Genomic DNA, 25,275 nt, shown 5'->3' with positions numbered 1-25,275 from the left:
CTGATCTGGAAGCATATATCTGTGAGTCATTCATTCATTCATCAATTTGCATATAAAACACCTTCTTAGTATGTGCCAGGATATGGAACTGGAAATATCTTATAGGGGATCGAAACAGATAACTAAGCTAGTACCATAAAATATGATAAGTTCAATGATGGGAGATATCTGGAGTGCCTGCGATCTCATAGGAGAGGCACCAAACACAGACCCAAGTGATCACGGAAGGTCCTGACATCTAGGCTGAGACACAATGATCTGGATGAGTCTGGCAAAGTGGCCTCAACAGGGAAGTTATTTGAGAAAGAATGAAGAGCCAGTACAAAAGATGAGAGCCAAAAGAGAGTACAGTAGGAGTTCCTGTATGCTAATTCTTACCAGGAAGAAAGGCAAGAGAGGAGGCTGGAAAGGCAAAGAAAGGAAGATAATGTGGATCTTCTACACTGGGAAGCCACTGGAGAGTTTCATCCTAAAAGTGGATCTGAAACCTTAGAAATGGATATCACCCAGTGGTTCTCTAGCTTTTGTCTGTGTCAGAATCAACCAGGAAACTTGTCAAAAGACACGTACTATGTGTAGCGCTGCATTAAGCCCTTTACATAGGTATCTTCTTCACATATGTTATCTCTTAAACCTCATAATCTTGGAAAGAGAGTGGAATCTATATTCACAAGGTCACCTCTGGCTATAAAGTCCCTGCCCTAACTGCCCCACTGTGTTGTTTCTAGATACATTGTGTAAAATAGACTATTGAATTTCTAGAGGACATATAATGAGGTCTTTGAAAGTTCTGAGATTTGCAGTGCCCGTATAGAAAACCATTTACTCTCTCCAGTACCCAGAGATTTCAGTTCAGGAGAGCAGAGGTGGACCTAGGAATCTGAATTTTAACAAGCCTGAAGATATCACGTGTTGTTGCAGATGTTTCCCTGACCCTACTTGGAGTAATTCGAGAATAGAGAAGAGGTCTGAGGTTGGTCCCTTAGGGCAGAAGAATCCATGAAAATGACTGAGAAGAAATGTCTGAAGAAGTAGGAGGTAAACTTCAAAAGAGTATTATTATGGAAAAGGAGATAATTTGGAGAAAGAGGTCAATGATAGGACAGGCAACAGCCAAGACAAGTTAGGTAAGGGCTAGAAAGTGCCCATTAGATCCTATCATCAGTTCACTGATAAGGCTGAGACCTTTTCCCCTAAAGCCATGATACCCACTTCAGAAGAGCTCCTATTTCTGCTTGTCCATGATGCTTGGAACTAAGCCTGATTTCCATTTTCCTCATAGTTCTTCCTGTCTCATAGAAGCAGTTAACAAATAGTCTCTGGAAAGTCATTTCTCTATAGCTTACCTGTGTTGGCACTTAATTTCAACCACAGCCTAGCTGTGAAGGACAGACTCACTGAAATTTCTTACAAATTTGCAGATATGCTCCAGGATTTGACCCTTTAAATATGAAAAGATTATTTGTTTCAAAAAAGTGCTGCTCAAGCAGCAGTCTCTTTACAATGAGGATTCTACCCACAATAATTGGACTTGAAGAGAAGAACTGAACTTGGGTTTAAGAAGAACTCTGTGCCTATTTTTAAAGGTAGGCGAACAAAATTCTCACAGAGTTTAAGCTGGAGGTGGATAATTCATTGTTTTGGAGTATTTATTGCTTTCAAAATCAAAATAAACAGATTCTGCTTTGAAGTTATACTGGCTATTCAGATACCAGAGTAAGTGACATCTTTTCAACTTGCTGAAATGTACATGCCTGATTCCTGCTGGATTTTACTCAGATTGAGTCTCAGCACAGAGTTGACTAAAAAAACGAGTGTTAAAATATCCACTTAACTAACTCTCAATTATAGATGTTTATAATGTAACTTCATTATAACTATTATAATAGCTATTATAACAATTAAATAACCAATAGTTCCAATTTCTTCCTAGTAACATAAAACATTTCTTCTAAACTGAATTCTAAACCTAGTTAATACTCCTTCAGCATTCTTCCTTTCTTATATTAATTCATATATTGACCTTAAATTAGAGGGCCAAATTCTCAGCCCTGGAGATCACATAGAAATTTTATGATAATAATAAATTACAATTATTGACTGCCTACTATGTATGAAATATTATTATGTTCTTTACATATCCTGGAAGGCTCACAGTTTTGGAAAGTAAATGGTATTTTCCCAAGATCATATAGCTGGTAAGTGCTGAAACTGAGACTTCAACCCAGAAAGTCTGGTCCTTACTCCTGTATTAGATTGTCTCCAGATAGAAGCATTGTGTAATATAGACCCCTCAATTTCATGAAAGCTATAGAAGAGACCTTTGAGAATTCTGAGATTCACAATGCCACCAAAGGAAACCACTTATCCTATGAACAGTGGATAGTTTCCTAAACTCATTCAAGACCTTGCTGACTCTCCTATAGACTAGCCTCATCACACACTGTGTGTATTCATCTACACCTAACATCACCATAGATTACACATTATAGACCACTGAGTTCATTAGCTGTCATCTGTTTATTCAACAAATATTGAGCATCTGATAAATACGACAAGGTCCTTGTGTTCCTGGAGTCTTTATTCTGGTGGCGCGGGGGAAGACCAGGAATGATAAATCTACAAATATCAAGAGTTTAGTAGGTTACCTTGTCATTTGCATATACGTGTAAATGTTTTTGAGGTTGTAGAGGTCACTCAAACAACGAAGGCATCTTTTAGGATGTGAGGAGAGATGGGTTTACGAGGTTGCTAAAGACTAAGGGACTTCTCTTTGGGAAGGGCCGAGAGCTCCCGTCTTCATCAGATGGAAACACCAATGGAAAATGTTGCTCGTTGGAAGGAAAGGAAGAAGTCATGTCAAGGAGGTGGTAGGCTATGAGTTCTGAGACATTAAGAAAATAACATCTGGGTCACTAAGTTTTTTTTGGTTTGTGTATTCCTGTCAGATAAGAGACAATCAGTGGACATTTCTGTAGTAACCTGAGGTAGAACTTCAAGCTTCCAGAAGAAAAGGAAGAAAGAATACTAGCAGTTCATTCTAGAGTGTTGCTTTACCTGCCAATGCTCATCTTCCAACACCATTCAAGCCTTCTGAAATGGCCTCTCGCTCATCTGGAGAGTTTGGGAGCTCACAACTTTTTATATCAAACTCTGCAGATAAAGTAGGATGAGAACTTAAACTCTTATGATTACTGCCATTAGAAACCAAGTGAAAAGTAATTTTCTATTCCGCTGCTTTTATTAATCGTGGCATATAGCTTATTGTTTGCTGTATCTTTAAATTACTTTGTATTCTCAATTTTGGGTAAGTGTTTTAACTGTTTTTTTAGAGAATTATCATGAGAAAGAAAACTGTTTTTTAAATAAATTTATTTTGGCTGTATCGGGTCTTCATTGCTGCTCATGGGCTTTCTCTAGTTGCAGTGAGCGGAGGCTGCTCTTCGTTAAGGTGCGTGGGCTTCTCATTGCGGTGGCTTCTCTTGTTGCGGAGTACGGGCTCCAGGCGCACAAGCTTCAGTAGTTACAACACACAGGCTCATTAGTGTGGCACTCGGGCCCTGGAGTGAACGGGCTTCAGTAGTTGCAGCGTGTGGGCTCAGTAGTTGTGGCTCGCGGTCTCTAGAGTGCAGGCTCAGTAGCTGTGGCGCACAGGCTTAGTTGCTCCGCAGCATGTGGGATCTTCCTGGACCAGGGCTCAAAACCGTGTCTGCGGCATTGGCAGGTGGATTCTTAACCACTGCGCCACCAGGGAAGTCCAACAAAACTATTTTTAATAATTCACCAGAAAATCTGAATGAAAGGCCCATTAATTATTTTTATGGTGATATCTACTGAAAACACAAATAGATTAATTATTGCGTTAGCAATTACCATCAGCCAACCTACTAGAAATCTTAAGATAAGCGCTACCATAATATTCCTTTTTAAAAATTTGAGGTATAATTATCTCTAGATTATTTTCAAAACAATCTGTTTGGTTATTTAACATTTACACTTTGTTCAAATTTATAAATAGAGTTATTTTTAAAAATAATACAATTAAATTAAGGTAATAAAAAAAATTTTGAACTTAAGAAATAGTGATTTTTTTTCTCAGGAATGTATATAAAAATTCCAATCACCTATATTTACATTCAAAACAATACTCTCTTCTTTACTAGAAGAATAAATAAACTTTTCTGTTATGTTTATTTCTTAATAGTTTGAAAAGCACTAGAACTCTGGAAATGACTCTGGATTTTAATTCTCTCTCCAGTACTTACTAGGTATATATTCTTGGACAAATCTCTTAATCTCACAGAGCTTTTACTTTTTTATTGATAAAATGAGGGTAAGCATGAAAAGTATCTCACAAGCTTGTTGAGAAGGTCAGATGAGATACCATATATGGTGTGGATAATGTGTATAAATTAGGAAAGCCTACACATATTATATACATAAACACACTCATAAAACATTTTTTTTAGATTGGTTAACTAGATTTGTAGGCAAAGCCCAGTGAATTGATAATTATAGAAGAAATGTTTTGTGTTTTAAGATAATAAACCCTCTTAGGAATTTCTACAACTCAGTGATGTAAGGAAGGAGAACATATTTAAATGAATATGCCCCATACTGTGGTTGGAACAGAGCACAGCCCATCCAGGAGTTATGCTGACAGGAAGAACACTTCTTCAATGGGACATGGATGCTAGATTCAATCTTTTAATTCTTATCTTAAACAACCCTTTAATACTTCATACAATATTGATTTTATATTGGTAAGTATATTTAAATTAATAGAAGGTAGTTGTCAACCGTATCCTCCCTCTCCAGCCCAAGTTCTTTGTTCATTTCGTTGCCTGCCCATTGCTGTGAAGTTAGAGATCTTCTCTTGTTTTGTTTAACATACTAGCACATATGGAGTCCCAGTCTCACGTGGAGCACTAGGCAGGGCCACTGGGTGAGGCTGGAGGCAAACTCAATAGAAGACATCATCACTACCCTTGAGGAGCTTCTGCTCCAGTTGAAGGAATGCATATCAGCATTTCAAACAAGGGACCACACATTTATGGACCAACATGCCAGTGAGAGTAAATTGATATAGAAACTGTGCTGGCCTGAGGGAGAGATGATGGGCCCAAATACTTTTAATTCAGATTGTTTTCTGCTTGGGTATGATCTGCAGCCGTCAGTCACGATGTGTCTGAATGGCTGTCAAAAGCACGATTTGAAACTTGCACATCTCACAATTCATCCCTCTTCTAATTCTTTTTCCTGTTACCCTTGCCCTATAAATTGGACAAATTGTACATTTGTGGGGTGATTTATAGTTTAGCTTATATATTTTCATACTTACTGCAAGAGAGTACATTTATTCTTTTCTACAAAATAAAGAGGAAAATCCACACTGTCAGATCCTACCAAAGAGATAGTTTATTATGTCTAGACTAATTATTGTAGTAGTTGCATTAGGCAGCAACTGTTCTTTTGTTATACAACATGAAAAAGTTCCGTTTGATTCTGTTAAATAACTAAATAATGTGACTGACTCTAACCATACTTTTAAAGTTATAGTTTATCTATCCACAGAGCTCTGCGTGACAGGGCTTAATTAGTCCTAATAAGCTATACCTGGTGGAGCTTGCCACATCAGTCAGGATAGGCTAGGGCCCCAATTTTTGTTCTCTGGTCTCTTTACTTTAAAAATTATTGAGGACTCCCAAAGAGTGTTTGTCGAAGAGGGTTCTAGCCACTGATATTTTTTTCATATTAGAAATTAAAATTAAGAAAATTTTAAAATACTTATGATTTAAAATATCAACAACAAATCCATCACGTTAATATAAATAACATCTTTTTTGTGGAAAATTGCTAAATTTTCCAAAACAAAAAAAAATTCAGAAGGAGAGTGCCATTACTATAAATTTTTTTTCAAATCTCTTTAACCACTGGATTCACACACCATGTAAACTTTGGAAAACTCTACTTTGCACTTGTGAGGGAATAAGAACAAAAGGAAAAATAACATCTACATATTATTATGAAAATAATTCTGACCTCGTGGATTCCTTGAAAAAGTTTCAGGAATCCCAGTGGTCTCCGAACCATACTCTGAGAACCCCTGGACTAAGTTATACTATGATAATATACAATCCTCAAATCCTAGTGACTTAACTCTAATTTTTTTTCCTTTTCTCTCATTCTCATATCCATTGTAGATCAGTTGGACATTTTGCTCCATGTCATTGTAGCCCTCACTCTGGGATCCATTTTGGTGGAGCAGAAACTCTTTAGAACATTGTTGGTAACCATGGCAAAGGGAAAGAAGAAATGGCAAAAAAAAAGATGCACTGATTCTTAAAGCTTCCCCTTGTAAACGACACCTATTAATTCTGCTCACGTGCCATTAGCCAAAGCAATTCACATATCCTAGCCTGACTTCATGAAGGCAGGGAGGTGTATAACCCTCCTATAGGGACAGACACAGGCTATTAGTGAATAGTAATACTGTCTACTATATTCAGTCATATATGTAAAGCACATCTAACTCTGTTGTGTCAAGTGATTAGATCCTTATAGACTTTGATCTTCATCAGATGTTAGTAAGGAAATCTTTATCTTTGCCTCCAAATCTCCTTTTCTAGGTTTCTAGAATTTAACAAATGCCTGATGTGTATTTAGTGTTAAATAAACATTCATCATCTATATGGACAAGTATCTGATAAAATATCATTTAGATATACTGTATATAGCACGACACTTACGTGCCTAGAATTTCAATAAGAATGATATATCCAAATACTGGCCAGGTTAATTTTGAATCTGGGAAGGGTCTTATTGATAATCTAGCTCAACCCTGTCATTTAACAGATGATTTAATTGAAATGTGAAGAAATTAAATACCACCATTTTAATCCTAGAAATGGAAATAAGGTTAATCGTGTCTGGCATGTTTTTTGAAAATTGTGTTGCGTTTAGGAGGGCTTCTAGATAAGTCCCAATAAATACTCAAATGATATCATCTTACAGATTTCTGCATCAGAGTTGCATATTGTACAAAATCTAAAATTTCTAGTACTCAAGAGAAAAATTAAGATAGTTTTAAAGCAACTATAGCGTAAAAACTTTTATTTACGTTGCTTCCCTTGAGGTGCCACTGGAATAAGAAGTCTTTGTCAAATTTCTAGTTCTCATACAGGCTTGAACTTATTCTGAATGTTGCCGTGTTGACTACTTCTACTGCAATAGCCATTTTCTAAAACCAGTTATGCTCATAGAAATATCTTGCAGATGATAACAAGGTTATATAATATAAATCGCCAAGATGTGGACAATTGATCCCACCTCCAAGAAATCCAATTAAGTGTTTATGTTTTATTCTCATTAACTCTAGAACCAAAAGTGCCAAAGTTAAGTAAAAGAGATTGAATATAGACAAATATACAACACTGCATTTTCCCCAAGTACAGTAAAAATTAATCAATGAAAAAAAAATAAAAGCTTGCGTTCTTAAGGTACTTTCTTCCTAAAAACAATACCTTATTCCAATAAAGCTTTACAATAGGCCAATAAGGGTAGGTAAAGGACAAATATTCCCTTTTCTTAGATGAAAAAATAAAGGTGCAATCAGGTTAGGGGAGAAGCACAAGGTCACACAATGAGTCATTAACAAAAACCAAGCAGTCATGATCTTTTTTTCTTCCAGTATGGTGTCCCAGACATGTTGCCACTGTAACCATGATTATACATTTTGATAAATAACAGAAATACAAAAAGAATCCTGGTCAAAATATCTGGAATGAAACCTAAATTGTACATACAGCAATTATCTTTACAGGAAACAAGAAATTGCTTCCATTTTCAAAAACATGCTCCCCAGTATTTTTTCCCATTTTCTTTGTATTCAAAATTATCTATTGTCTAACTTCAAATAAATGCAAATATAACTGTGGTACAAAGTAGCATTTGTGCCACTAGTACCATTAAAAACCATCATGTGTGAATGGGTTTTAATTAGGCTGTATTAGATTAATCCCATGTCTCCATTGGTTGTAACAAATGAAAAGATAGTATGCACTGTCATGGGGATAGACATTTAAAGCTCAATGTAACTTTCATATTTTTCCATGTGACCGGTCAGCTAGGACTTCCTTTTAATTTGATGAAAATTTGGTTTGTAAATCAGAAAACCTTTTAATTGCAAGAAATGCAAAGCAGGAATCTTTTTTAAAAATTTTTTTTAAGGATTGACATTACCTTTGTTGTTTGATACATTAAAATAAGACCCATAAGGGACAGCTCTAAACAATGAACTTCATATAAAATAGATAAAAGCTTGCTCCTTGGGCCTACATAGAAATTCAGACAGAGGCTTGGAAAGAACAACTTAATACTTCTAATATGATAATATTGCCTAGGTTGCAGTAGAGTATTTGTTATAAAAGGTCTTAAATGTCATTTCCTAAAGACATTTTGAGGTAATTTTAACCACTCTTAAAATAATTGCATATAGATTATAGTTATTGTATAAAAAAGACTTGCTTCCAATTTAAACAATGTTGGGAAGTTAAATGTAAATTTAAGGAGTGAAACCTAATTTTTAAATCAGAAAAATACTCCAGCCAATGTGTAAGTTTTGCTTTGTCACTATACTGTATTCCGTTCAGTAGAACAAAGACCAGTGCATAATGAGCCAATGTAAATGAAGTCAAATCAGCAAAAGCATAGTGGGGGAAGGGAGGTGTAAAATATGACAGTCGGTATAATGACCAGGGAGTAGAGAATTTAAATGTTTAATGCCTACACATTCAGATTCATTTTTCTGTCATCTCTTTGAATGGGTAGACTGAGGTGCTTGAAAGTCTAGAATGAAAACATCATCCCCTGGACCAGAAGAATTATTAATATTATTTAATAGCACAGATGTGGTCTGCACTCATAATCGTCCTCTTTCTACCACTTCCTCCACCCACTTCAGGAAAAAAAAAAAAAAAGAAACATGGTTATAATTAGAGATGATTAGAAAATGCTCTACGTGTTTATTTGGGGCTTTCTCTCTTACTCTCCCGCATATGTGCCAGCTTCTCATTTCCCAGCCATGATGGAAACTCAGAACACAATAGGAATACAGCAGCAATGTGAATTGCAAATACATGTATATCTTTCTGTACAACCTATCTGATTAACTCTTAATAAAATGAGTATCCTCTAAAAAATATCCTGAGCTGTAAATTGCTTTACGACTGATGACGGGCTTTGGAAAAATACTATACATGCCGTACAATCAACTAGACAGAGTTGTGTTAAACAGAATTGCTTAGCTCTTGTCTGTAAATTACTCCCCTCCCTCTCCAATAAAGGAATGGGATCTTGCTTAATAATCTGTGCTGCTTAGCATGTGTTAAACTGTACATATGAAAATCTTCATATTTTACATATCCCACACTTCAGGACTATAACAAGCCTTTATCTTAATGTTCTCATATTTAACATTTTCCTACATAGAGTGTGAATTTTCAAGAATACTGGCATAAAGATCACTTAATGCAGTGTCCCCCGCCATCCCATTTTCTCTCATGTGCAGTTCCAAACTATGGCTGTCTTGAAAGATATTCATAAATTCATTTCGGTGTCTAGGCAGTTTAACATACAGTAATTAAACTGGAGCTATAAACAGCAAAGCATATACATGGACTTCTCAGATTTCAATATTACATTAAACTAGAGAATATTAATCCCTAAAAATGAGTGCACTGATAATATGAAGGTGAAATTCTATTGGGGGGGGAGATGGGTGGAAAATAAAAATTATTGTAAAATAAGTTAAATTTCTAGTTTTAGCGTTAGTTAAATCATTGAAGATAATTTGTGTCTTTACAGTTTAAAAAAAGGGAGAAAAGATTTCTTTAGCACTGGTGACGTGTAATAAAAGGCGTTGGTTAAACTAGCTCCACGTACAGGAGGGAGGGGTGTGTGTGTGTGTGTGTGTGTGTGTGTGTGTGTGTGTGTGTGTGTGTGTAGGGTTAGAGAAAAACAGGAACCTGAATACTTGCTTTGTAAATATTTAAGCTTTTTGCAGGCTGGAATTTAAAGAAGAAATAAAATGCTAGCCTTTTACCTTTGAACCCTTTGGTGAAATATCTTAATGTGGCCAAATGTGAACATAGTGAACTTAATCAGTCAATATGACTGAGATTTATGAAGTTTTTCATTCTAAATGCATTTACATAGACACAAGCACATATATGTACATAAATTTATTTTATTATATACATTTTACACAAACTGAACCTTAAGCAGTTGAAGTACTAAAAAAGCCAATCAAAATACTCTTCATATATCCTTAAGTCCATAAACCTCTTTAAATTGTCTCTTTTAAAAAACAACTAAATTATGGAAATGCAGACTGCATTACAGAATATTTGCCAGTTATATCTTGATTCTTATTTGAAATTCCCACAAGAATATAGGCATGACAGTAATATAAACCATAGAAACAGGCAAAAAAAAGTAGAACACAGGGACTTGTAAATAAATCCATGAATATCAAGAAGCACAGATGCTGAGATTATGCATTTTTACCAGTACAGTTCTGTGCTTGTAAACTATAAGGCCAGACATTTGTAAGATGCAGTGTAGCAGGCTCTGCAGAGGGAGGGAGAGGAAGGAGAGACACTGAGAAAGGTAGGGAGGAGGGAAGAAGGGAGGGAAAGTGAGTGAGAGGCAGGGGCGGGGAGAGAGAGAGAGAGAGAGAGAGAGAGAGAGAGAGAGATTGAGAAGAAGAGAGGGGGGCAGATAGCCAGACACAATAACGCATAATAATGTTAACATTCCTGCATGTCTAATGGCTTAAATATGCTGTGTGCCTCACTCTAGCCCCACACGGCAGCTGATGTCAAAGAACCATTTAATATTTTATCAATAGTCCTTCTTTGAACCAAAAAATATTTTTTTCCCTATAAAAAGAATTCAGGGGCTTCCAAGCATGAACAAAATTAAATCTCTTGAATGGCAAAATTTTAAGACACAACATATTTGTGAATACCTCATGTTCAGCAAGATTCACACCATTCTCCAATGCATCTTACATTATTTACATCTCAGCAATGTCAACATGTCTTATTTACCAAGGAAACATAAAGTCATATTTTTAGCATCTCTTTTTTTCACATTAGGAATGTATAGCTTTATTTTTAATGTAAAAGAAGCTCACTGATTGAATTATTATTATAATATCAGTTGGACTTTTAGGTTGTTGTTGTTTTTTGGTGGAAATATTGTTTTCTTATTTGACGGATACTATGCCTGTAACAAAGAATGACTGAATTGTCTTAACAAAGAAGATGAAGGCTGTATGTGTTGGTTACAATAGAATAACCACCTTCCAGATCTCTTAAATCTACAATATATGTAGTGTGGGTCCTGAGTGGCTTTTGTTTTCAATGTCTTTTGTAAGCTTTTAGGGTTTTTTCTGCATCAAATGTCAAGTTAATTTACAGGGCGCTATTACTGATATGTTTCCTTGGCTTGTGGTTTTCTGTGAAAGGCAGGCAGCTGAGACCAAGTCTTAGGCTAGGGGGGAGGGGCAGCCGGCGAGCCCATAACACATACACTGTGCCAGGGTCTGTAAATTGGCTGCCTGTATGACAGCGGGCCCAGTGAAACCTCTGGTCTTCATTTGCATGCTGAAGAATATCCAGGATTAAACCAGACTGATTTTCATACAGGATTTAGACCTGACATTTATTATTCGGTTCACAGACCTCTTGAAGGAAAGTTTGTTTTCCACTCATAGATGAAAAATCTTCTAAGATAAATAAAGACTGGCTTAGCAGTAACAGTAAATAAATAGCCTTCCTGTATTTCTTATGAATTTATCATATATGATTACCAGACAGATGTTTGCCACCAAATTACTATATTTTTCTCTTTAGCAGTACTAAAGAAAAATGTCTATCAAAGCCCCTCGCAGTATTCGTAAAACATATCCATTTAATTCTGGAACTTGATTTTTCATAAATACAATTTAGAGACAGATACTTGAGTTTTAAAACAAATTAAAACAATATTGGAGTAGTAAAATACTCTGAAATGCTTAATTTTATATTTGCTGCATGTGTTTTTATGAGAACAGAGAAGATTTTGGTTTTACTGTAAGCATCAATTACACACTTTTATATAAAACATGAAAATTATAAATGAACATTATACATGAGCCCTATCCACCACATTTATAATACAGATAGTTCATTTTCATTGCCAAATAGATCCATAAAATATTCCAATGTCTTTTAACATTTAGATATTAACTGTTTGTCCAGACAAATACTTATAATCCAATACTTTGACAATATTTTAACTAAACCAAGGTTTAATTTCTAATGTTCAAACAAAACATAGTTTGACACAGTGCCAATATGAAGAAACATGGTACAGTTGCTTTACGTTTTCTGGAATTCATTTTCTGTGTGGGCCAGAGTAAAGACTGCGAATAGTGATTAAGCAGGCCCAGAAGAAATTTAGAATTCCTCATGTATTAATAAACACAACAGACTTTTCAAATGCATTGAAAACATACTTTATTTAGTTAATAAATGTATGGTAAAATAATACAAATGTCAGCAATTAAATATATTATTGTTTCTGTCAGTGCATATGGAGAAAACACTGTAAAATCTATATATTTGAATTTTTAATGTATCAATGGAACTTTTGAAAATGTGTTCTTGTATTTAATTTCTTTATGGATATTAACTTATTCATAACAAATCTTAAACATGGACAATATGGGATATATTCTTTGGAAATTTTTGTTTGTTTGCTTTAATGTTGTATTTTATTATAAATGTACATATGAATCACATTTACTTCTTCATATCAATTTATGATTATACTCAGTAGGAAGCATATATGATTAAAGTTTTAGATAGAATATATCAATGAACTTATTATAGTGTGATATCAGTATCTTATATACAAATTAGATTATTAACCAAGCATTTAATAAATGAACAAATGAGTCCATCTAGTTTTGCCTTAATTCAATTACCATATATAATATGCACACGAATAATCAGACTCTTTACCAAAAATTAGGTAAAACCAAAGAGTAATTATTGCTGGGAAAAGATTTTGATCATCTTTAGTGAAGAAATATATCTCCTTTATATGTATGTAAATTACAAATGTTAGCATAAATATTATTGCAAAATGTGTCTACACATGCAAAGTGAAGAAAATCAAGGCACTTATTTGAACAATTCAGGCTAAACCCCTCACTTTCATTTGCAATAGATAATTGAGGCAAAAGTGTTTTTCCCTTGAATTATCTGGATGATTGCATCAATTCTTCACTTTGCTTTATACGAGTATATAGACATAGCAATTGTGTGTCTTTAGAAATTGCCACTTTAAAAACATGCAAATACAGAACACATTCATTTACGACACTGCTACTTTATAGGCTTAATACACCACTAGACTTATTTGTTAATGAAATTGGAATCTTAAAAAAGGGGAGGGGTTAAATATATTTTCCTAAGTAATTATTTCTAAAGCAACTTACAGTGATATTTAGATGTGACATACAATTATATATGCATCATGCAAACTAGGTTTCTCCAACCTTTTCTGGCATACTAATGCCCCAGTCTCCTTCATTATTATTTCTATTAGCAGTCTACTTCCACAGTAGACCCTGATAATTGTATGGAGAGTATTCACGATGGTGTGTTACAAATATAGTACTGAGAAACATTTAATTGTGAAAGTTTGACCCTCCACCTGAAATCCTGAAAGTATATGCTTGAGAAAAAGGAATTCTGAATCCAGTTGGTTAGAACGGGGAGGATCATTTTCAATCAAGCCAATTTTTAATGACTTTATTGTTAATACACTTAAAAACATGGCTGATATAATGACTTGAACTCACCCGGTTATTTCGTTCTTTCTAGTGACTGCATAAGAAATAGATATTAATTGCCCTGCCATTTAAAGTTCTTGATACAATTCACATTTACTCACTTTAAACTCAAGATGTCTCTCAATCAAATTCTGGGCTCTTTATATCTTCAATGTAATTAGTATTGTACAATATTCATGACAAACATAAGGAACAAGGAAGAGGATTCCTACTTGGTAATCATTGTAAATATGAAATTGTCAAGCTAGTCCTAATTAGTCACTGAGATAAAGATAATATACAAGTCTCTAAGAGGTACAACAAAACTTAGAACAAAATTCAGATATGTCACAATTAGATTATTGTTTCAAATGCCTATGCTTAATGAAGTTGGTGAACCCTGTTTGCCAAATAATTCTGTCAGGCAAACAGTCATAGTTTAAAAGTAATTAAGCGATTCAGCCTCATCTTAAAATGGCACATGCAAAGGTCCACGTTTTGTTGGTTTGGAAATGTGTAAGATGCTTGATAAAAAGCATCCTCTAAGAAAATTCAGTGTATTATACTTTTTAAACTTCAACAGGTAGAGAATCATTTTTAAACTTGCCTTTAAAAAACATTCTAGTAAAGCATTTGATTGTTTAACATTTTTATTGTTCAAGTTCTTACCATTTCACACTACTCCCTAGAGAGGGGCCAAGAAAATATTAAAAATACTATAGAAATATAAAGGATAAGATATTTGTCACTCTCGTTTAAATTGATGTATGCCGCTGTCCTATAAACGTCACATCGGATAACCCTGAAAAATTACCATGAATCTCCATAATTACGCATATTCATGATGCTGTTTTGCATAGTGCTAACAGCAGACTGCATGTGGGGTGGGACGTGAACGGGGGTAGGAGTGATGTGATGGATTAAAATTATTACCAGTATCATGGAAATAGACATAGCAACAGTTCCATTTTGTTAGGTCCTAGAAAACAAAAGCATATCATAAAATTGTATAGTAATTAAATAACTCGAAATTTTTCTCCTACACATTTCACAATAAAAAGTTAACACCGACAAACTGACTAGAAACATCATTGTTACTTGAAATGTGCTTATATTTGTCATAGATTCCTAGGTATAGGACTATGTCAACTGAAAGGAGACGGTGCTTTTTAACTTTTTTTGAGGCGGGGGAGTGGAGAAGGTGAGGTGATGGAGAATTTTCAAGCCTTCGAAGTAGTACACAGGTTTCTTACATGGTTCGAAAACTCTTGATGAGCTGAGTGCAAATCATGTAGGTATGTTTCTTCTGATAAATATGAGAACAGAATCATATTTAGTAAACTGTTAAAAGGCTCTAAGAGATAGAAAAGTTGTCTGGTGTCTATCTCAATAGCTTTTTTGTGCTGAGGCAGAGAGCAGAGTTAATCAGGGACTCTAGAAGTAATTATCGATGGAGTTTGGGTAATACAAATGCTTGGGTAAACAGCGATTGTTCTTTCCACAAGATTGCGAGTAGAAACAACAATACTGGTATTGTCCTCCACTTCTCATTAAGGGGACTCGGGAGGGAGTGCTGCACTGCGAGGCGGATGGGAAACTGACAGGCAAACTGTGCTCGGAAAGACTCTCTTCTGATCCCACTACCACAAACTCTGGCTTTTGGCATCAGGAGTGCCAGCTGCATCAGGAGAAGCCAAGCCTGTCATACCATCTTCACATCAAATCTTCAGGATACAAGAGCTAGAGCATAGTTAGAGCTTAATGAAGAAACAAATACAAAAGGGAAGATTAGGCCTTGTTAACACTTGCATTCATTTGTTCTTATAGAAACTGCATTGGATGGGTTGTTTTATAGAACTCATTCTTTTTTTCTCTTAAGCAGAAAAGTTACATTGAGGATGCTTTTTTTTAAATTGTAAATACATAGGAAAAAAAAAAATCTTTCAGTTCCCCTGTAACTATCAGGCAACAAATTGTTTTGTCAAAAATGCCATTGAAACAGTGATGTCCATGACAACTGTCAAAATTGGTAAATAAATACTTTTCATTTTTTAATATTAATCTTATTATACTTCTTGCCACATCAAGCATTTCCTTGCATACTTAAGTGGTACCATTGCATTCTTTTGAAAAATTGGGATGTGAAACTTTATCTATTGTTATTAGATAACAAACAGTCTCCTTCCTGGGGTGAAAAATTTATGTTTCATGGCACCACATTATCTTCAAATTAATTACATTTGAGAAAAAGGAATCATAGTTTTAAAGTTCACTATAAACTAGCCAGAAAGTTTGACAGCAGAATGCTGCAATTATTTTTTATTGTTGTAAGCAATCAGTCAACTGTACAAAGGTGTGTTGTGTACAGCTGCAATGTAAAACCTATTTTTGTTTATGCTATCTGTCAACCACTTAATATGGCTAAGGTGCATTCTAAATGATATTATTCCAAAGGAAACAGGAACACTTTAAGAAAATAATGTACTTTCTATTCTATGCTTTGTGTGTAGGGCCTACCCAAGAAAGGCTCATAATGTATGTGTGGTTCTTAAACTTAGATACATGTTGAAAGAAAATGGGCAATTTGTTGTAGACTTTGAAGAGGGGAGTACGTAATACCTGTATCGGGACTAGAGATATTTGATTTTTACAAATTCTCAGATATTTTAGATGCAGACTAAATGAGGAGACCCTTCATGTGCTTTGCCTTGCTTATGATGGGAAACATAGGAATATGGACAGCTAGGTATCCTTTCAGAAAGTAACTTTCTGTAGACATATGAAAAGACAATACTCAAACACAGTGCAGCCTAATTACTAAAGAAATTATTTTTTATGAGAAAGGTATTTAAAATTACGTCCTATATTTTCAGTGTGGTGGGAATGGATCCCCTTTATTCTGTTAGTGTCAGGAAATATCACCCATGTAGTGTTTTGTGCTGAGTTCCTCCCAGCTTTTACTGTTTGTGGTTATTATATTATGTTTGACATGGTTTTTGTCCATGGTATCTAAAATAGCCAAACAAAAGTGGACCTTGAAATACTCAAAAATATCTCCTGTTTCCTAGTGATCATACTTCTCAGTACTTTGAACTATGGATGTCACCTTTTTAAGGTGACTGCATCTCAAAATGTGAGGTTATATTGTAGGGAGCTGACCTCATTACAAACACTTCTCAGAGAATTCGTTACAATGAATTAATTGATTAATCTTTTAAATGGCACTTAGTATTTATAAGTGGCAATTCTCATATGCTTTCAGACCAAGAGCAGTTAAATAATGAATATTGCTATTTTTATTTGTTAATTTTATTAGCAGTCTCCTCAGTGGTTTATAATTAAACATGACAGGTGGATTTGCATGATGTCTCTAAATGTGCTTAGCTACTCAATAGTACTAATGTAACTTTTCGTGATAACAAGTAAAATGAGACTACATTTTTCTCTCTGATCAATAGAACTCCTTTTTAGGATTTTATTAATAATTATTTCAGCATTAATGTGACTATACTTTATATTCATTTCTAAAACTGTACAACTGATTTTATGGATCCATTATGTATCAATAGGACTTGCAACTAGAGAATGTACAAGAGAATCTTTACCTCTGGAATTCATTTTATCTTAAGTATAACATTATAAAATATGTATGTGTTTATTTGGATTACTTTAAGACAACAGTATAATAGAATAGAGTAAAATAGCTCATGTTACCTAAAGCAAAATTTAACAAAAATATTTGTTTATTGTACCATAATCATCATATGTACCTATTACATATATTTAAATATTTTACTGACAAAATGAATGCAAGAAAGTTTTCTGTTTGAATATGTATGAAGCTGGACTGAAGTTGTAGAGTTTAGGTGCTATGAGTATTAATATTACTTGTATTTGATTGACAGTGATCTGGCTGTATTTTAGATCACAAAACATTATTTAAAGAAGTTGATATTTTTATAAAGATTAATGTTAATTTGCACAGGTTTATAACTTAGTTGAACAAAATAAAAGAAGAAATTATACTTTTATTTAGATCAGGAAGTATACACCATGAATTTAATTAAACTTTCCTTTAAAATGAGTTTTACATTGTTTTCCACACAATGTGAAGAATCAACTTTTCTCTTTAATGTGTTGAAAAATTTGTTTGGTAAGAATAGAATAATTCAAATGTAGCTAAAGAAATCAAGTATATAGAAATATTGAATATTTGGGCACTGGATAAGCTTCTTTTGAGTTGTTCTCTTTTTCGAAAGATGTCATCCCTGATCAGAGCTCTAATGAGAATGAACTTACGTCGGTGCTCTCACCTACCCCTTAACCACTAGCGGTGTGGAGGCAGAGGGAGCATGTATAGCAATAAAATCGTGGCTGGATCTAGTAGCAACCGAGTTCTGCTATAGCATCCTAACCTCAAGCTTGCTAAAATTAGAGGCACAATCCCATTAAAAATTCCTCCTGGTTGCCACCCCTGTTGCAGAGAAGAAAAGCAGTTTTCTTGGAGAACTGACTAAAGGGGTAGGTGCTGCAGAGTTGTTATGTAGTCAGAGTTCTTTTAACCTGAGCTCATACTTGTATGTACTGGTTAAGTGTATCTATTCACTCTCTTTTCCATAGGCTTCTACCTCTAGGAGCTTAAGAAAATCCATTCATCCAAATTCTAGTTTGCCTAATATTTCCACCCAGTACAGATGTTGCTTGGCTTGAGTGAATCAGGTGGTCCTTTTGGCATGTAGGAATTTATCTGTAAGAGGGCTGGCTTTGGAGTGAGGAGATCTGGATTAGAATTGCACCTTGTCCTTATTTGGAGCATTGTCTTAGCTTCAGGAATTTCTTCCTTACACGGTGACTCTAAAGATTACATAAAATATCATCTGACAGAATAGCTACTACTATATCTGGAACATAAGAGATGTCCCAGAATACTGGTTGAATTAAAATTTGAATGTGTAGACACAGTCCAGGATAAATTCAGAGCTGAGTGGTTTTTTAAGAATGGTTGTTTTCTCTTGAGCAATGCATGGGGTGGTGGTGGGGGGGGCGGTGCCCTCAGAGCCCCTTCATCATCCGGGAAAAGCGATGAGGCCCTGCGTGGGGCTGTTGCTTGAGTCTCAGGTCAGAGTTCCACATTTAACCAAACCATGTGAAACTTTTGAGTCTTTTCTCATAGCTACAACTCAGGCAAGAATTGAAAAGCTAGATGCTTAGAAGCAAACAAAAAGAATGAAAGTTCACACAGAAATCCAATGTTTTTCTTTTTTTAAAACACAGAACCTAATGTATGAAAGGTGTATTTTAAATATGAAACCACTAAATTTGAAAATAAGTAATTCCAAGTTCATCCCCAATTCCATCCTTTTTTTTTTCTTTTGAGAATAAAAAGTTCAAGAGACTTTAAGAGAGTGAAGGGCACTCTGAAATGATCCATCATTATGTTCACATATGTTGAAGAAGAACCTACTTGACATACACCTTTATGGAGTGTAGCTTTAAGTATAAGAATAACCCCATATTAATACATGTTTCTTGTACAGTTTTTAAGCACACATTCTAGCATAGTTACTACATATTTATTCATGGAATAGTCTATCATTCCTTCATAGTGCAAGCATCTATTTAGAATATTTTCCTAAATAACATAGTCAGATGTTTACCAAACGTGCCCTTTAACTGTCTTATGAAGAAGGATATATTTTCAGACATCCACCTAAATTTGGTTTTAGTCAAGATTGCCAATGTATGTAGGCCAACAAAAATGAGTGCCTCGGCTGCAGGCCTTGTGTTGACCTGTTAATCTGAATTTCATTTCTGACTACTTTCGTATTTAAACTTAAATTCTATAACCTATATATGCATTGGGGATTAATTATCATTTGAGAATTATCATCCTACTTAAAAATAACTGTAACAGCAAAAATAGGTGTTCATTTCAACCATCAACTTTTTTTCAAGATTTGGAGCTTGCCTTCTTGAGAGTTCTTCCGTACAGCAGAGTGAAGAGGCAACTTAAAGTGATACCAATAGGAGTTTGCAGAGATGTCACTTCATAATGGAAGGTAGCATCTGTGGAATTCCTTTATTCTCTGGCATCTGTATACATTTTAAGTGCCAATATAAATATAAAAACTTTCTAAATGATATTTTCCAAGTGCATATAAATCACATAAATCTCAATGATTCAAAATAAAACCGGGTGATACTAATACTTTCTTTCTGGTATAAAACATATATTGGGAAAAATTATAAAAATATAGTCACCTCAAACTCAAAATAAGTAAATGAAGCAGATCAGTTTTGTACAGCTGCCAATGTATTAGCCCATTTATAAATGATAATAGTAATGTAAAAACGTGTACATTGAATGTTCAACTTTGCAAGTGCATTCATAAAGATTTCTAGAAAGGGAATTATCTTTTTTTCTAAATATATAAAATTACATATATTAAAATTAAATACATTAAATACATAAAATTTAATGCAAAAAAACCCTTCCTATATTTGTTTTCCTCATTGTACTTTGAAGTTAAGGCCCAAAAGAACCTTTCTATACACTGAATTTAATTTTGCCCATCTTTTATCCCTGGAAAATTGATGATGATTTGAAGCCATCATTTGAATATTTGTCTTAAAAATATTCACTGGTTATTTATTTATTTATTTTTGGTGGCTTGATAACATAATGAATATTTTAACCAAAATAATGAAATCAAGATGATGTATTTACCTTTTTTTCCCTATAGTATTGTATGATCTGATAAAGTACACTTATAGAAATTATCCTACTAAATAAATAAATAATAAACTTCATGCCCAAGTGTTTTCTGGATAGCAGACATTTCTCAGAGTAGCATGTTTACTTTAAGATATTTTCTGGTTATTTTTAAGACATGTGACTTCATCTTTTTAGGAACTTACTGAAAAATCTTTGCCAACATTGAGCTTTTTCAAGTAAAAGGCATAGGTTTATTCTTCAAGGGTTTCCTTTTCCCACTGTATGTGGTAAAGGACTTATAAGGACAAATTTAATCAGACAGTTCACTATTTATAGTATATAAGAACTTGAGATAATCACAGAGAAACAAGAGGACAGTTGTGTCCCAATTTGATTTAATTCAAACAATATTGTATCACACAAGTTTTCACTGATGATTAGGACTCAAAGATGTGCTAGTTAAATGAAGCCTGTGTGGCATACTCACTCATATCAACCCCAACAACCTTCTAATAAAAAATTTGCATTTACAAATCTTCGTAATTATAAAGTTAATAATTTTCTTTATATTGTTCATTTTTAGCAAATGTTACATTTGCTTTAGAATGAGTTGTAATCAGCTTATAGTGCTATCACATTAGTAACATATTTTAATACCAAAAAATGTTATCTATCTTTCCTACAATGTTAGAATGCCAATTTTCAGAATTACTGCTCTCTGCTGCATACACACGCTTATGTGTTTCTCACCAATCAAAATCTTCTTTTTCTTTCTATATCTCTCTTTCTCTCTCTCTCCCTTTTCTTCCTCTATTTCCTGCGGTCTCTCCCCCTCTCCATCCAGTTCCCTTCTTCCCTGCCCTCAGTTCTCCACTGCAGAGAACAGTGAACGTATTAGGAACAGTCAGTTATGGTTGGGCTTCTAACCTAGCTCAACTCCAGCATTAGCAAAGGGATTCAGTTTCTTGAATTCATTAATAGTATTTTGCCACAAAAGGCTTTGTAGTTCTCTCCTGAATATTGAGCCTAGCTTAATAACATTCCATTTATGTTAAAGACACATTTAATCTGTTAATGTGACCTTTAGAAGTATTCTCTTGTTTTTCATTAAAGAAACACTGCCTTACAAATATTAATTATTTCTTGATGCCATATTTTAATTAACTAATCATGTGCTATTTGCAGCAATAACAAATGTAGTAATGTATGTGCAGTAATGCTGTGTAATGCAAGATCGATATCAGAGAATCCATTGCTGCAGAAAAGACATGTTTTGAGTATCTTCTCTGGATGAGTCTGCTTATATGAAACATTCAGTCTAGAATGATGCTTTGTTTTGCTTTGTGTTTTGTATTTTTAAATGCCAATGCAAGACTGATTAAAATGCTGAACATATTGTTAGCCCCATCACTAATAAGTGAACGTTCACTGATGCATATTAGCAGGGTCTAGCAATGTGGTGAAATTGTCACTTAAGTGCTTGGAATCTGAACACGGAAAATGACAGGCAATGCCGAAGGTCCGGCTCCAGTGCATGTCTTTACTGTAGCTGGAGTCACTGGAATGGTGAAACCAGTTTAGGTTCAAGGTCGCTGCTGACATTCAGCTGTCATGGCTTCATTGTCTGCAGGCCTTCTCTCCATTGACACATTCAAGAGTACTTTATAGCAACCACAAAGAGCCAGTCAATTGATACCATTACACTTCATGCACACACAAACCACAAGCCTGTTCAGGACTGTTGATACAGTCTAACATTTATTCATTAAGGGATCTATTGAAAATGCAACTTGCCCAGCCCCACTCTTAACAACATAGACTTACTTGTTTAGTCCAAACATTTAGCTACGTCTTTTTCAAGTTTTGCACAGCATTCTCTAATTGTGGTAACATTATCTGCATTTTAATGCTACACCATTTATGTCCAATGAAAGATTACCTGAAGAACCCTGCCATTACCACACTAGTTTAAATACGGGCAGTCGTATAGAAAAAATATACACAAAAGATGTAAGCAGGGGGAAAAGAGAGATATTTATTTGTTCTGGGAGTGCCACGGAAATCCAATTGCTCAGAAATGAAATAGAGTCTGAAGTGAAAGGAGGGAAAACCTAAGCTTGGGTCAGGGAAGAGGCAGTGATTAGCTCCATTGTTAGAAGCTCTTTGAGCTTCGTTGGTTGTAAAGAAAAACCCACTAATGAATCTATTGAAGCTTGCCAGAACTTTGTGTGGAAGACAACTTAAGTTATGGTGCTTATCTAAAAAATGGTAGTAAAGCATGTGGATATATAAAACAGCACATATGTCTCTTGATTAACAGCTTGCCCATAAAAACAAAAAAATTGTTTAAAGATTGTATGTTGCACAGATAGCTTACTTAACATGTGTATGTTTAATTCCATATTCACAGGTCTTAAAAATAATCACATCAATGTTGAGATGTAAGAAAATATATCCTATTGAATATTTAAAAGACCGGGAAATAGGCAGAAATATAATGTAGCTAATTTCTTCTTGGTTTTCTACCAATATTTGTAAAGAAAGATTCGTTTAAAAGTCAAGTTCGAAGGCTGATTCATGCTTTGCATATTTTAAAAAGGCAAAAACCACTTCATTAAGGAATGTGATCAACTGACATAAAAAATAATAGACTTTGGAGAAAAGGACCAATATGTCCACGTACTGCATTTAGAAAAAATGTTTATCATGCTTCCATCATATGTGGCATTTCCAACATAAAATTGAGTCCTTTTTGCTGTTCGATATAATGTTTAATTACACGTGCCTATTTAACTCTACAGTGTACTTGCACGGTTTAAAATAAGGCTGTCTTTAATATAAGGATTCAGTTAGGCAGCAGTATAGGAGAAAAAAATAACTGTGGCCAGTCACTTGGTCAAGATCATTGCTAGTACCTGGAAAACTTGTATAAGTAGAAATAGAACATAATCGTATGAAAGTTTTGCCTTAAGTTTTGCCAGATACTTTTAAGTGTTATATTGGTGAAGCAGAGTTCAAACCTTGAATAAAAAGAGATCCTCCCCCTCACCCACCTTCCCCATCATCGAACTCATCTATAGTTTCATGACTATTTCACAGGAATGAAGTTTGTTATTTGGGAGGTATGATTCTCCTCCTCTAAAGGAGTTGTTTTATAAATAAATGAGTGTTACGTCAATGAATTCACTCATTTTTTTCATGAGCACTAAAGCATTATTCCTGCAAAGCATACTATTTTGGTGCAACAGGAATAACCACTAAGCAAGTTGTTTCTTATAATGCCAAAGGCCTCTTTACTTTTGGCATCTCAGATTTCTAACTAAGGCTCTGGAGACTTTTTGTGGAGATTACCTTGTAGGTATCATGACATTGTCTCTTTAAACCCATGTCTACATAAGGGAAGATACCATTGCCATGGTCTTAGCACCCTTTCTTCAGGTCTTTATTAATTTGCTTCAGTGTTCAAACTAGTGTAAGCAAAGGCTAAATACAATCAAATAAACACTAGTTATGTGGGTGTAGTTTTTCTCAAGTCCAAACCATCAGAAATCCATTATAAAGTTTGTTACCAAGAATGTCTCTCTTCCTCTAAGACTTTATGTCACAATTTTGACTTATTATTGACCAACAGAAGAATTTGAGAATGAGAATTGCAAGAGCTATATCAAAAAATTGAGGAGGTACAGGGCATCAGTATTTATAAAATACTACATTCCAGACATTGTATTGGGCACTTTACCTTTGTTGGTTAGTCTCCACAACTTTGGGATTATTATTATTTCATTTTATGAATGGGAAGATAGAAGCTCCAGGATTTTTAGAAACTTACCTGAGGCTACAAAGCAAGTAAGTGGTAAAGCTGCAATTTAAACTCATGATGATATTCTCATGAAGCTTATGCTGTCTTGGATACCTATTTTAGCCAAAGGACTTTGGTAAAATTTGGCTAATGTGGCTGATGCCATTTTTGGTGAATACTGCCTTCTCTCTCTCCTTCTCTTTTATATCGCCTCACTCCAAATTCACTCACTATAAAGAGCTTTTCATTTTGCCTTTCTTTCTCTTCCTTCCTTCCTTCAATCCAAGAGAACACTGAAGATCGACCATCTTCCGTATCAGCTTAACAGAAGCAACTTCACTGAGAAGTGAAGATGATCTATCTACACACAACTGTTTCTATTGGGTTACCTTTTCTCAAATAAAGAATATGAACAGAAGTTTGTCAGTCTGAAATTCTGGGTCTGTAAATATTACATAAAATCATTATGGCGTATTATAATCCTTCAAGCTTCCCTCCAAAACTGTCTTCTATTTTTTTTTTTTTATTAATTTAACAATATTTTCTTGGAAATTTCTTCTGAGATGAGGAAACAAACTTTTATAGTAAGTTACTGTATATTTCCAGATTTCAGATGAGGAGATGTATATTGTTTTTTAGCCTATACTATGGTATACTTTTGTACATTGTGTTCCTGTGTACGTGTGTGTGTGTGTGTGTGTGTATGTGTGTGTGTGTGTGTGTGTGTGTGTGTAAACTTCCAGGCATACCCTTCCCTCTAACCAACTTCTGTTCTCACTAATTTTGGATGGGGGATTTATAAATATGCTTATGACATATTTCTACAAGAAAAAAAGACTGTTGAAATGCAAAATTATCACTTAAATATCTTGGTCA

This window comes from Kogia breviceps, chromosome 4, assembly GCF_026419965.1.
Source record: "Kogia breviceps isolate mKogBre1 chromosome 4, mKogBre1 haplotype 1, whole genome shotgun sequence".
Taxonomy (NCBI): Eukaryota; Metazoa; Chordata; class Mammalia; order Artiodactyla; family Physeteridae; genus Kogia; species Kogia breviceps.
The sequence above is the reverse complement of the archived record's forward strand: the minus strand, read 5'-3'. Positions refer to the sequence as shown.